This window comes from Cardiocondyla obscurior, linkage group LG16 (assembly GCF_019399895.1).
Source record: "Cardiocondyla obscurior isolate alpha-2009 linkage group LG16, Cobs3.1, whole genome shotgun sequence".
NCBI lineage: Eukaryota > Metazoa > Arthropoda > Insecta > Hymenoptera > Formicidae > Cardiocondyla > Cardiocondyla obscurior.
In genome coordinates, this window is record NC_091879.1 from 271,713 (window position 1) to 284,437 (window position 12,725).

Sequence of the window (12,725 nt, forward strand, 5' to 3'; positions counted from 1 at the left end):
TGATTCCTGGGGATTTGATCTCCCCTTGAAACCTACCGCGCGCCCGGAACGTTTCCTAAATCACAAGCTAAATCTTACATCGCGCGAAATCTCTTAGAATTTATACGGCCGCCGACAATGAAATATATCGTTGAATGAAGGTGGAAAACTTTTGGAGAGTTTCGCCGACTTTTTGTCGGCACGTCGACGAGGGTTTGCCGGCCAAACGATTACTTTTATAGAAGAACGAAAATACTCGTAGAAACGAAGGTGGTTTCGGAGCCAGCGAAGCTATGAGAGAAAAGTGTTTAGTGCTATCTGCAGTTTAGGATCTACAGCGAAATCATTCTCCATTTCTTTATTCCGGCTCTCTCAGATAGCTTCTGACGAAATTGTTCGACACGGTCTATGAACTTGGTTTCATGCCCTCGTACATTCGATAACCACTCCTAGCTATTAATTTCATTTGCAGCCAATATTAAAATACGTTTATACAAGCAGTAAAAGCTCTAATAAAATTTACGCACGTAAACATTTGCATTGGTAGACAAGATAGTCGGTGCTTTTAATCTTTTTATTTCGTTTGACTGTTAAAAAAAAAAAAAAATTAATAATATTATTTATTCGTCGCAATTATTCTAATTGCTTTCACGGGGCGATATTTTTTACGTAATTATATTCATATTAAGATGCACAAAATTGGGGCAAAATTAGTTTTGATCGTCTTTAGGTCAACAATACGAAAGGATTCGTGACCCATCTTTGTCCGTCCTCCTCTCGCGTTCGGATATTACCGTGGAGGGGTTGTGCAGAATCGGTAGTGGTTCGTATGGGGTGACGGTGACGGTTTCGAGTGACGGTTTGGAGGACGGAGGGTGCCGAACGGAGGAGGGTTAAAGGGTGTCCGCGTCGGTGGTAGGTGGCGAGTAGGGCGGTGGGGTCGAATGCCGGTGTGCGGCGGGATCCTCTCTATCTCTTTCCCTCTTTCACTCCACTCGGTTGGGGATGCTGGATCCACCGTCGGTGGAAACTTCAGTACGCGACCAGCCACCGACGTGTGTTTACGGTCCGAGGCTCCGGCGGAAGCGGCGAGAGAGTCGTTTGCTTCGGGGGTGAGAATATCTTTGTAACTTCTACTCTCCACGTTGTCGCCGCTGCCGCCAGCATCCTCATCGCCATCACTACCGAGCCAGGACCGGTCAGTTTCGTGCATTATCGCATGGAAAATTAATTAGCAAAAAAATTGATTTTTTTTTATTTCTTTTTTTCTTTTTCTTTTAAATCGCCGCCGGTCTCCGATTGTTCGCGGGTCGCGAGTTTCATCCGGGGCAATGGACCGCGGGAGTCTCTTTTTATTAACCGTACGTCGCAAAAGTCGGCATTGAATTGAATTGACTTGACTTTAGTGTAACTGACTGTCAAAGCTGTAGATACAACAAGCCGTGTAATCGGCTTTAAAGAATATCGATTCAGTTTTTAAGTGGGTATACGTTTTTATCAAACATAGAAAAAGAGAGTGACATTTTCGATGCCGGCGTAAAAATCAGAGTATTTAAAATTGGCTGCAAAGGAGAAGTTTTTTAAATATATTTTATACGTTCGTGAATCAAACCGATTATTATTATTTAAATTAATTATAATTATAATTTTGTATTTTATATATATATATATTTTTTTTTTCTTTTTATAATTAAGATCCGGCAGTATTATTTCCATAAAAAAATATAGTCGTGTTGCACAAAAATAAACCGGTGGTCGCTTCGCTTGCCACTCATCGACGCCCTCATCTTTTTACACCCTCTCGTCTACGGCAGTTGCTTTCCGCAAACGTTCAAAGTTCGTTCCCGCTATTTGACTATAATTCTCTAACGTTTAACGAGAAATACAACGCGAACCAAAACAGTTTGCAAGCTGAAACAGTCAAAGTTTCGTCGCTTTAATTGGATACATTCCCCTCGTTCCAGAATAACGTATGGAAATCTCGCGAACTTGCCCACAAGTTGCCGAAGTTTCGTGTTGTTTCAGTGTCAAGGACTATAGTATGCGCGTTGACCTTAAAGCCGTCGGGATAACCGGAAGCGACGCTGGAAGAGAGACAGTAATGTTTTTGATTGATTTTCGCGAGAGCCAAGAAAGTTTAGCCACGGTCTTGAGATATTGATTCACACAACAGACGCTCGCTTTTATCATTCAACTATCGATCGAAGTTGCGATTTTTACGAAGGTTCCCGTCGGCAAATTATTTCACATCGATATTATTAATGCGAATTAAAAAAAGAAAAAAAAACGACGTTGCAAAGTAATTGTCAACACCCTTATCGCCTGTACTAAATTTTAGATCCATTATCAAAATTGAGAGATGATTTCCTGCCTCTCCCAGGAAGGGAAACTCCTAATTAGCGCGAATTTTGGCTGAACATGGGAAATAACCTCAAGCTATTAACGTGTTTGCAATGTGCTACCGTGATTGCAATAATTGATATAAACGATTTTCATGATTTATTTATGAATTTAATCTGCCTCATCTGCGACAGTTATTTCCATTAATTCCATACGTAACTATTTAAAAGACGGAGCGATATAAATTATTTTTGTAATAAAAAAAAATTAGGTTATCGGAGTTTTTAAATATTAAGATTTGATCAACCATCCTTTTGTTTGAAACTAATTGATAAAAAAAAAAGTCACAGAGTTTGAGAAAGACAATATCCAGGGAAAAAGGTTTTAAAATTCCGTTCGAAGCCGTATGACTGCGTTTTAAATCTTATTTGTAACCAATTTTATGACGATCGGAATATACATTTGAAATTATATGAATGACGTTCGGACGTAAGTTTGTTCGTGCAATATATTTTTTTTATAAAAGTCGTCGTTCAAATAAAATTTGAAATTGAATTGAAATTGCATGCGGTAAAAATAAAAGTAAAGAATGGAAACAAAAAGAAAAACAGAGTAAAATAAAATAAAGTAAAGATTCTTTCATTAATTACTTGTACCCGGAGGCTAGCGACAGTACGAATAATTTTCGAACGCATGTCATCCAGCTTGAACGTTCCTGGGCATGCCGGAGAATTAGATCTAGCGATCCATTCAAGTCCCGATCGACATTTTCGAGATACGAGCCCGAAGACCGGCAGTCGCGGTACCGGAGGAACATTCGCGTCGGCGCTCTCAATGTCAAGGCGGTAGAAGTGTATCGGTTAAAAGGGTGGCTGTCGCATATCGGGGGTGGGTATCCGAAACTTCTCGCGTAAGAACGCCAGGAACGCGATGCTCGGCACGCCGCGGCGATGGCGATGCCAGGTACCTGGTTTGTGGTAGAACGCGTAACCGACGTTGGTGCACCGAGGGCGGCAGTGCTGGTGGTGGTGACGGTGGTAGTGGTGATGGCGGTGGCGTTGGCCGTGTGTAAAAGTGGTAGTGGCGTAGTAGAACGAGGGTAATAGCGAGCGTGGGCAGTGGTAGTAGCGATAATAATACTGGAGAACGTAGTACAGAGCGTAGCGCCCGGCTACGACGCCATGACTGCCCCCGAGTTCATGAATGAACGACCACTTCGTTCTCGCACGAGCGCTAATGGGCTTCCCTTCTCGCGCGACCAACCGTTTACGTATTTTTGCTTTGCCGACGCGACGTGACTCTCATGGCCCAGGATCCTATCGATTGCTCGAGGTTCGTCGCGTCCCTTGTTCGATTCGCGATCCAAAAAAATAAAATATCTCATGCGCAAAAAAATCTTGGACGCTTCTCACGCAACCGATGCAAAATTAAATAGTTCGCCAAAAATATAAAAAAAAATTGTTTTGATTTCATAATTAATTTTTCTTAAAAAAAAAAAGCTCAATGTGTTAAGATGTGAGACTTTTGCCAAAGAAAATTAAGTGACGATTAAACGTACAATTCCGCAAGAGTTTCTACGAAAATTTGCGTTAAGCCAATTTCGATTTTCCGATACGGCAATATAGTAGGAAACGTGCGTTTTCTATAGGGATCGAACTGCGAGTACAATCATATATACGTTATTTCTTTCCGGAACTTCCCGACGCGACGGAACTTTCATCATGATCAAGGATGTTGACCTTTTTCTAAAGTCTGGATGGAGAAAGACGACTGCGCTTCTTGCGGCGCGCCCACGAAAGCCACGACAGTAACCAACTTCGCCATTATTATCCGTTGTTGTCTACACTTCCAACCGCTATATCTAACTCCGAGTGTTTTCCGGACGTTACTAATTTCTAAAAACTGGAACATCGCCAGCATCGGAATCTTCTGCCCTTTTCTAAAGAGAATTTACTTTCTCCGTACGACTTGTTTCGTAATTGCGATCACGTATTCGTCGGAGAACAGAACGACGATCGAAACGACACTTTCAAACAATGCGTTTTATCAGCGGAACATTATATTATTCTCGTTATATTTTTCGGACAATGTGACAATACGCAACGTGATTATTTAATAAATTAAATAGTAAAATATGTGGTGAAATGTTACTTTATACGTGTTTTGTATTTTATTTCGCCGCATACATTATTCATACAGCGTAATTGTTTTTCTCCGGCTTATAAATTTATTAAAATTTATAATATAACACGGTGAAAGATTGGAAAAAAAAAAAAAAAAAAATTTGAAGAACATTTTTCCAAATTGCAATAAAACGTCAACCATTTTAGAAAGTTATAACAAAGAAAAATCCTAAATACGCACAGACGTATAATTAGCATTATTACTTAAAAAATTATTAATAAGCGGAGGTTTTCTGCTTTATAAATAAATATTTCAAATATAATGCATATTTCCTTCAATTTTTAAAAACAACCGCATACATATATCGACCGCGTTTGTCTGCACGACACCACCACATTCGATATTTGTAAAGCTACGTGAAAATACAATCTTTTGATATTATCGCGTCATGAATATTTTATAATTACATGCCCGTAATATTATATTCAGTGACGTCTGTTTATCGGTTTAACTGTATTCGGAAAAACACGTCGAGTTATCTGATACGGTGTCTTTATACTCGGCTTTACGGAACTTTATGGCGAAGACATAAAATATACGTTACTTATGAATAAACAGGACGGCTGCACGTTAACAATACTAAATATTAAATTCGTGTTAACGACGTATGAGATTACGAGTAATAATGCCGAGTGTATTAAATTAATTTATGCACGCGGTTAATCCCGCTTTATCATCCGCCATCGTGACCCGTCGTATTCCATTGTAACGCATAATACTATTTTATCAATAAGTCTCGTCAGCAAGGAAATAGCATAATTCCGCGCCGAGAGCATCTATAATCCCCGGCCGGAATAATTAATTTCTCGGTATATGAATTAATGTAAGATTCCACGATCGTATATTACGAGGAACGAAAGCTTCCCCCCTTCAGCAGTTCTCGCGCAAGAAAATTCGCCGGTTCGAGTGAAGCTTTTTGATTGTTGCGCAATCTACGTCTGTAACATTTAATAGAGCTTCGACTGCCCGAACGTGATACTTAGTTAAGGGGTATTACGTTTGTAGTGTATACTGCTAATAATTTGCCGACGAGGATCTAGCTTGCTTTCTTAAAAAGGTACTGAAATTTAAATAATCATAAAACTTCCGTTAAACATAACGTCCCTGATCTTCCCGTTTCTGCGATGGTTTTATAAATAATGCATAACTTTAACGTGCTCGCGGTTATAAACGTAATGAATTACGTTTACGACAAAAGCAGGACGAAGTAGGAAAAACCGCTACGTGCACGCGCCGGTAACTACGCGGATCAGATTCGCACACCCTAGACTTTTATTGTCGGCGCAGCCGTATGTAAGTATTAAGGGCGCGCGTACGTATATATCGAGGGGAATTATGCAAATTTTTACCGGCGAGAGTATATTTAAATGAAAACATCGGGATATATTTCTTTCAATATCTGCCGCGACATTCTCCATGCAAATAAGTGACTGTATCGAGAGAGAACCATCGGGAGCTCGAGATTTAATTGAAGCATATCTAATGTAAATTGAGAGAGAAAGAGAGAGAGCCGCGTTGCATGATCTCTCGTCGAATGTTTGCCGAGGCAAAAGGCGACTTTGAACTCACCGGGGAGAATCTCCAGTCGGGACGCATTCGGCGCGCTGTATCGACAAGTGTATTCGAGGCGGTACAAAGGCCACCTAAAATACATGATTCTCATACCCGGTCTACGCGCACTCCGTATATTCATTTACGGACGTCAAATAATACTACTCGGGGAACAAAAGTGTTTGAAGGCCCCTCCCCGTAGATCGAGACAAAGCTCTCGCTTCTCCGCCTTTTCGAAAACGTATCCGTCTGTATGTGTCGTACCTACGTTTCCCCATTTTCCTTCTTTTCTCTTTCTCCCATCACTCCCCCGTCGTCGATAGATCTCACTGAGAAAAGTCCTGAATTCTCGCGTGGGCTTCCCCCGTCGTCGAGCTACTCTCTCGAGAATCCACGACTGATCGAACGTTACTCGTACCACAGCTTTCACCCCCCATCGCGTCGCGTTGCAACGCGTCGCGCCTACGCGAGAAGAACGAAACAGCGGCCATTGGGGGTGAGAAAAGAACAAAAAAAAAAAAAAAAAAAGAAAAAAAAGTTGCCGTCAACGATACCGTGCTCGACGCCAGCTGCTTCGACCGTTGAAGCTCCATCGGAACCGCGCCGAGGTTGGAGTGGAGTCGTTTCAACGAGCTTATTAGAATTTTTCGTTTGAGATATCCACTTAATTGACGCCAGACTCGAGGGATGGAACAAAGGGTGGAAGATGGCCGAAGGGAGGCGCGGCGTGGCGCGAGCGAGGGTGAGCGCGAAGGAGTGCATAGGCGCGGTAGAGGAGAGCCGCGGGGAAAGCTACGAGAAAGGGAAGGGACAGAGAGGGCCAGCGTAGGGCGAGGGACGCGAGGCCGGGCGGTGCTCCATTATCGTAATTAATACCATTACAATTAACGCGCTAGAGACGGCAGCGCGCTCGCGGGAATCAGCCTGGATTCCTTTTACGCCGCTTTTATCGCGGCTGAGCTTTTCCGGTTATATAACGACCAGCGGAAACCCGCTCTTCGGGAAATTCTTCGGATTTTCCCGTCGTGCCCGCGTAGGTTTGCGCGTTCAGTCGTTTCGTCTCGTTTCGCGGATATCTACCGGTTTTGTCATCGAGTGTGTCGCGTGTTCGGACTGCGTACACACCGCGAGAATACCGATGTTCGCTGTTATTTGCGACAGACAATACGGACTCATCTATACGCCGTCCGTTCCCGTTGTTTCCCGCCGCTTTTTGTCCCGGCTTGTTTGCGATTTTTGCGTTGTACCGCGCGCTTCCGACCAACAAGTATTCCGCCATCGCGAATTGATTCCGCACGAGTAACTAGGAAAAATTGTGCCGGATTGTTTTCCAAATAACGACTTTAAAGATCCGCTCTATGCAGAAATACATAAATTTTCTATTTGCTAAAATCGTTTAAGCAATAAACACCTGAGTAAATGTTATCAAAAGATTAAAAAAAAAACCTAGATTGATAGATTTTTAAGTATTTTCCGCTTTTTCATCAACTATTTCCTTTCATTCGAGAGAAGCACAATTTTCTGTCGCTATTCAACAGTTAATAATCGGGATCCAGATTCATCGAATTGGTCTCCACATGCCGGTTGTAATTACGACATGAAATAGCTAGTCTTTTTTTTCACCTATTTTTTTTTATGTATAACGGAATGTCGCGTATCGTTGATGGCATTGGAAGCAAATAGAAGCTTTACGAGAAAGTTGGCTGACGCAGTACTTTGACATCATATAGAGACACCATCTAGAAAAGCCGGTCACATATCCTCTGGAAAACCTAATTCCCGTCATCCATTTTGAGTTCTTTCCTTTTCACATCGTCGTCTCGCGAGGCCAAAGCGAGGCGTTGCTGGCACGCGTTTGTCAAAAGAGAAAACGCGTAAATTTTTCAACCCCGGTACACTCGATATTTCCACAGCTTGAAATAATTTACGGAAAAGATCGAGTGATCGGAATTGCCGATTGAGTTTCTATTTTTTTTTTTTTTATATTTTTTTAATCAACGTTTGCGTGCGAGCGTCGGCCTTTGACGATTTTGCGAATCTAAAGTTTCTCAATAAAATTTTTTATAATTTCTAAAAACTTCTTAAAATCAATTGAAAAAGTCCTCGCAAAATTAAGAGCAATCGATAAAGGAAATGACGATCGTTTTAGCGGATTAATTAATTACATGCGTTACTGTATGCGTAATTAGTGGCTGCGCGACTTTGGCTGACTATGCGCCGAACTGCGCTACTAGGAACTATCGCGCGCTATAATTTCAGATTATCACGCAAATGAATATTTAATCGAGACCGTCGAGATTGTTGCCGCATTGTAAAATTAGCCTTTCGTTCCTACGTTTGATTTCAAACAAAGTAAAAATACCTTAAGAATTAAATCTACCAGTAAACTTGGCTTATTTTGCGCAATACATTTCGCGTCCTGCGGTTTCGTAGTGGCGTTTGTTGTGCCATTGGTGTGTCATTAACGCGTTTGATCAAAGCGTAACCGTTCGACACTCGCCGTTATTACACACCCTTTGGCAAAGTGTTTAACGTTGTTGCAGAATTATTAGTAACTTTGAAGAGATATCGTGACGTAATCGCCTCGATAATGCTACAATTAAGTAACGCAATAATAAAGTTAATTCAGATAATTAAAATGAAAATGAAAATTGACGCGGCAGACAATAACGGAAACACTTGTTGCTTCGTCAAATTCTTCCGATTGATTGGCCCACGTTACTTGTTCTTAAAAATCGTTCGATATAAAATATAAACCGCGCGGGTATTATTCATAATGCGCTTAATGTCATTTCCCTGTCTTTCTTTTATAAAGCCGATAATGCTTCTCATCTCTTAATTTCTTTTAACCGGGTTTGGATTTGGAGGCCTCGGCGATCGAGGGCCTTATCATATCTCCGCGAATTATCTGGTTGAAAATTTCTGGAGTCCGATAGCTTTGCGCGTCCAGTTTTCGCTCGTGCCTAAAGGAAGGAATTAAAGAAGACCGATAATCCACTTTGTCGTACGTACGATCGACTTAATACTTCCGGACCATTTAACGGAGTAATCGCCGATACGCCTTTCGTTCGCGTTCGAGTGCCCTCGCGTAGAAGAAAACTGACGTTCAGAATTATCTTTTAAATGTGCATGACCGGCTGTTTTATCCCACGGCGAATAATGTCACGGACAATCATTTTCTATTTCCGAGAGTTCTAATTTAAGCGCCAAGCAAACGTACGTTTAAAAAAAAAAAAAAAAAAAAAAAAAAGAGAAACTCATAATTTCCATTACGCCATTAAATTTCGCAAACCGCGATTCTCACGAACATTATAAATATCACTTCGAGTTTTTATTGCGACTGAAACCCATCTCGCTGCCTCGCCCGATTAATCGAATATTTATCGGGCCGCTAATTAATGTACCGGGCGGCGTCATCGATATTACATGCGGGCATTAAAAATGCTGCGGATATTTGGCGCCGCGTAAACAAACGCACGGTTACAATTCCGCGATGCATTTTACGGATCCGATCAAGTGGCGTTAATTGAAAATAAATATCTTCGTGTACGTAATCATCTCTACAAGATACACACGAATACGGTCATGTATCATAGGCGTGTCATTTCCAGGATTCGCGTGTGTGGATAGCAGCCCGTATTACGTAATTCAAACCTCACAAACAGGTCACGTGAGTTACAGTTCCGTGAGTATCGGGTCGGCGTAACCAAACAGCCCGTGCTAATTACAAGGCAAATGCGTGCATAATTAAACTCGCGACATAAGCACTGAGCACGTTCGTTAATGTATTTATGGGCGTTAAGATGGCTCCCGACGTGGATATTATGCGCGTATTTATGTACGATCGTATTGCTGAATGTAGAAAGTTAGTCGATCGTAAATGCCGTACACCATTCCAAGCGGTATCTCCGTAATTTAATATTAAATCGATTCCTATATCAGCGGGATTGCGATTAAACGTAATTCACGGTTAACGATTAATAATACCTCCAGATACGTGTTTTTAGACCGCGTTCTCGTTGAAGTATCTTTCCAGAATCTTTCCTCAACACTTTTGCTAGATACGATCGCGTTTGACGACGAATAAAGGAACGAACTGAGCGTTATCGGATTAAGATTTGGGAAGCGAATGTCAATTCCCTGTTCTCTCGTTCCCGCGTTCGGTATCGCTGTCAAAGTGTCCGCAGCTATCCGCAATGCGTGTGACGCGTCCGCGCTCAGTGAAAGCGGTCGAGTATAATCAGGCGGTTTGTAACGAGATGCAGGTGCACGGGAGCGAAACGTTCATAATCATCCGGATCGAAACGAGGTAAGCGTACCGTTAACTCGCCGGCCGCTCGCCGATTCAGATCGGGGCTTGTCAACTACGACAAACGACGAACGCATAATTCCCTCGTGATGAATTCCGGGGGCTAATCCTAGGAGAAGACGTCGAACCGAAATCGGAGCAATAATCCCGCATGAAATTAACGATTTTAAAGCGGTCATCGGAGCGGCGCTTACCCTGGATTACGAGCGGAAAATCGTTACGTGAAATTAATCATAATAACTATACGTGTATAGTATTAAACCAGCGATCTAAGTCGACAATAAAGAGTTTTATTCCGCGATGGAAAATATCGTGCGATATCTTTTAAATAATTTAAGGTTAATTAAAAGTTTCGATATCGGAGCTAATAAAAATTACATTTGTTCGTAAAATTTTTTTACCTTTTATTAGTTAATTTTTTTTTCTTTATTTTTTTTTTAAATTTATTAGCCATTAAAATTCTTAAAATTAATTGTGTGAGTATTGTAGGTAGGATTTCACGTTTACGATCGCTCCTTGAGAAAATCGGCGAGCTTGACCGACCACGCGAAACAATTTCAGCGGTACTGGAAATAGGATCATGCTCGTCTGGAATACAAATACGAGCCGCCGAGCACACTTTATTGCCGCGCGACGACCGATGTTTTCTTTCGTGCTTTTTCCGGCGAGAGCGGGCCCATCCCCTTTCGCGTTGTAAAACATGTCGATGATACATAACTTTTCCTGGTCTCGTAACGTGAGGTAATACGATTTTACGGCTTGCGATTCGTGGGAGAGGGTGACGAGAGCGGCGGGCTCAAGGGGAACGGAAAGAAGGGTCGTTTGATGGGATTGAAGGACGTGAACGAAAAGACACGGCGAAGCAAAGATTGCGAGAGGAAACGCAGTTTCCGTAAGCTGCATCGATAGAAGTGACTGGTACCGGCGGACATTTAAAATTTCTAATTTGCCCGTCGCCGAAGAAGCTTTCAGCGTTATTCTACGATTCCAATTTGCGTTATCGCGAACAAAAAACGCCCGTTCTCTCAATGGGCTTCATGACGTATGAAAATAGGACAATTTTTGCGCATTCTGAAGTCTACAAAAAAAAAAAAAAAAGAGAGAAGATAAAAATGTAGAGGACGTATGTTGCAGCTGTTCTGGCTACGACAGTAAATAGCGAGTAATCAGAGCGGAAATTAACGTGTGCAATGCCGCTCCCCGTAAATTACCTCACCGACGCAACACTACGTGTAACCGGCCCTAAACGGTACCTTTTTCTTACTCGAGAAGCATGAGAAGCTTAACTCACTTATTTACCTTTCTTACATTTATTCTTACTCATTTCATCCCCTTAGTCCGAGATAAACGAGGGGGAGCTTGAAGCGCGGAAGAGAAGGAACGAGCGATCGAAGATTGTAAGACGATTACACGTGATGCTGGAATACGGTAACCAGGCGCGGCGACGACTTTGATCCCAACGGTGGTTGAAAGAAACGAGCCCGGTGGCGTGAACCACCCCGCTCGGGGGACTCGCTAACGTATCGCGGCGGCACCGAGCGATTTAGAGAGAGAAACGAGCGCGCGCGGGCTAGGTTAAAAATGTTTCCACGGTGGTGAAAAGCAGTTCGTTTTCAGGAGTGTTGGCTCGGGTTAGAAGGCGGTTTCTACGTGCGTGCGCGCATCTGTGTGCATTCACGTGCGTTCGTGTACCGTGCGCGTGAACGAGAATATAGGATACCAGGAGACGTTCGGAATCGCGAATCCGCAGAAGGCTCCCCCGCGTATACGGGGTGTTCTGCTGAAACTTGATTTTTATTTTATTTTATTCTTTTTTATTTGTTTTAATTTTTTTTTTTTTAAGTTGCTTCGCGTTAATCAGAAGTGAAAGGATAGTTCGATCGGACGTTTCGTCGTCCCGTAATGCGAATTGTAAACCGAGTTGAATCTTCTCTATCGGAGAACATTGACAATTATTAAATGAAAACGTGGTACCGTTGTAGGCAAACAAAAGCCTTCAAATTTGCTTAATAAGTGCTCCCTCCCGTGTTTTATTAACGTGACGATTTACTGCCGTTGAAACGAGACGTGCTACCATTAGGACAATTGCAAAGATGGATTATCTGATAAAAACGGGACACTGTATATAGACGCGCAGTGCGGAAGGATGCAGGATCTCCGTGCAAAGCGTAAAATCGCCCAGCGTTGCATTTTTACGCTGCCGCTATGATTTCCCGTACGAAGACTGCGGCCATTTATAGTTGGTCTTTCCCCTTCCGGTAAAAATTGTGTTAACCCATTGAATAGCCTCACATAGGCAACTCTTGTTTAAATTAATGCTTTTCATTTGGCGCCGCACATTTATCACGGCGCATAATAAAAA

General features: G+C 42.2%; 1 protein-coding gene across 4 annotated transcripts in view; it reads left to right on the forward strand.

Moving 5' to 3' along the window:
• The first annotated feature begins 596 nt into the window (after positions 1-596).
• Positions 597-12,725, forward strand: part of Dscam3 (Down syndrome cell adhesion molecule 3) — an 87,788-nt gene continuing 75,659 nt past the window's right edge. For all 4 annotated transcript variants that reach the window (XM_070667462.1, XM_070667460.1, XM_070667461.1 and 1 more), the window contains exon 1: positions 597-1,177. The gene's annotated coding sequence lies outside the window, so the exon portion shown is untranslated. The remainder of the gene's footprint in view (positions 1,178-12,725) is intronic.